This window comes from Mustela nigripes, chromosome 12 (assembly GCF_022355385.1).
Source record: "Mustela nigripes isolate SB6536 chromosome 12, MUSNIG.SB6536, whole genome shotgun sequence".
In the NCBI taxonomy this organism is placed as follows: Eukaryota; Metazoa; Chordata; class Mammalia; order Carnivora; family Mustelidae; genus Mustela; species Mustela nigripes.
In genome coordinates, this window is record NC_081568.1 from 157,526,092 (window position 1) to 157,528,592 (window position 2,501).

The following is a 2,501-nucleotide window of genomic DNA, read 5'->3' on the forward strand; positions in this document are numbered from 1 at the left end:
ATGGTCATGGTTTATTTTGCTCATCAAACTTTTCCCTGGCTTTGCTATGTTCTTCAAAGTGGCTTCTTTTTGACCTTTATTTGTGGAGTTTTCTCTGCCACTCTGTGGGTCCTTCTCTGGGTTATTTATACTTTTGTGAGTGTTACCTAGTTGTATTCATGGGATGAAATCAGTTAATGGCTCTTTTACTTTGCCATTCTCCCAGCCTCCTTAATATATTTTAAACTTTTACTCTTCTATTTGGGTATGCTCCAGAAAAATAGTGAGGGCTGCAATAGACATGGTTTATAGAAGACGTCTGGAGAAGGGTCTGCTCTACACTAAGAAATTAAAATGGAAGTTTGAAAGTAATGGTAATGGAGGAATTTAATAATTATTTCTATTCATTTATACCTGATGTTATTTGGAAAAAAAACTTGTACTTTGCTGAGTCCACACCATGAACTGGTAACTGATTTTCAGGAAGGTTTATTCAACTAGTTAGAACACAGAGACAAGAAGGAAATCCAGCTTATTGAAGTGATAGAAAAAAAGCATAGATTATATATATATATATATATATATATATATATATATATATATATATGCCTGAAAGTGTAATATAACTTTGAATGAAAACATAAACATTTTAGTAATACATTTTCCATGTATTACTAAATTTATTCCTATTATGAACCAAGTGAGTATTTGAACTGATATAGACATGTTCATTATTTGCAAAAGAATTATGTTTATATTTAATTAAAATATTTGTTTGGTATTTTTAATATGTGACTTTATGAAGTACATAGAATTATTAATATCCTATTAAGGTAGATATAGATATATTTTTTTCATTATTTCACTAATTCTTTATAGAATATTTTGAGTGGAAATTCTTACCATCTTGGCCTGTAGATTTATGAAACAACATAGAACTGCTTTCTCAAATAGAAGCTTTATTTATTTAAGGAATTGGGTATTTACTGAAAGCTTCACATTACAGTGTTTTTAAATGTAAATATATAAGCATATGTATTGTATATATAATATATATATAATATAAGTGTGTATACACACACACACACACACACACACACACACACATTACATGTGTTTTTCTTTTTCAGGGAAACCAAACAATAGAATATGGAAAATGCAACCAAACATTAACTGATTTCCTTTTATTGAGGTTGTTTCCACCATTGAGTATTGGCCTCTTTCTTTTTATTCTCATTGCACTTATTTTCTTAAAGGCATGTTTTGATAATCTATCCATGATCATCCTTGTCCTCTTGGACACCCATATCCACGCACCCATGTATTTTCTACTTAGCTTTCCCTCATGGACCTAAACTACATCTCCACCATTGTTCCCAAGATAGCTTTCAATTATATCTCTGGAAAAGAGTCTACCTCACTTATTGGTTGTGAGGTTCAGAGCTTCTTCTTTTTGACTTTAGCCATTACAGAAGCACTACTCTTGACATCTATGGACTATCATCATTATGTAGCTATTTGTTTTCCTCTTCACTATCCTGTTTGCATGAGCAAAGAAGTCTGTGTGCTAATGATAATAAGACCATAGAGAATATGATCTATAAACTCCTGTGCCCACACTGTATATGCCCTCCAAATACCTTATTGTCAATCCAGAGCCATAAACCATTTTTCTGTGAAGTCCTGGCCATGTTGACTCTGGGTGCATGGACATCTGGGTCTATAAGTACACACTGTCTGTAAGCACCACCCTCTTGATGGTGTTTCCTTTAATTGGGATTGCATGTTCCTGTGGCTGGGTTCCCCTTGCCATCTGCCACATGCAGTCAACAGAGGGCAGGAAGAAACCCTATTCGACCTGCAGCATCCATCTCACTGTGGTGACTTTCTACTATGCAACCTTTGCTTACACTTATCTATGCCCAAGATCCTTCCCATATTCCACAGAGGACAAGGTCTTGGCTGTCTTTCACACCATCATGACCCTAATTCTTAACACCATCATCTACAGCCTGAGAAACAAGGTGGTGATAGGGGCCATGAGAAGAGTGATTCAGAGGATGTGCTCTATAAAACCATAGACAAAGTTCTCATTAGTCTTGCGGCCTCAGAAGTAGATTACTTGTACTTTGTATACTCCTTAAGAATACTATTATCCTAAGACTGAAGAGAAGGACTAAAACATCTAGAAAATTAAAATAATTGAGATTTGACCAAATAGTTATATATTTCTAAACACTTGTTGTATTTTCGTTATGGTAATTTTTAGTAAATAGAAAGGACATAGTATTTCCTCTATCTTGTTTTCATAAGGTTTTTCTGATATGTAGAAATTAAAATAGGAGTTGCCCAGCTTGATGATATCATTCACTATAATAGTTCTACTCTATTTAATATATCCCAAAATGACTAAAATAATACAAAGAACAATAAATCCCATAACTTTGGTCATTCTATTGATAATCAAAATATTATTTGTTTTATTTCTATCATAGTGTATTCTTAACTGATACATATTAGTT

The 2,501-nt window shown here is 33.2% G+C and overlaps 1 pseudogene; it reads left to right on the forward strand.

Annotated features, from left to right (window-relative positions):
* Positions 1–280: 280 nt before the first annotated feature.
* Positions 281–2,060, forward strand: LOC132027691 (olfactory receptor 2L5-like; annotated as a pseudogene).
* Positions 2,061–2,501: the final 441 nt, after the last annotated feature.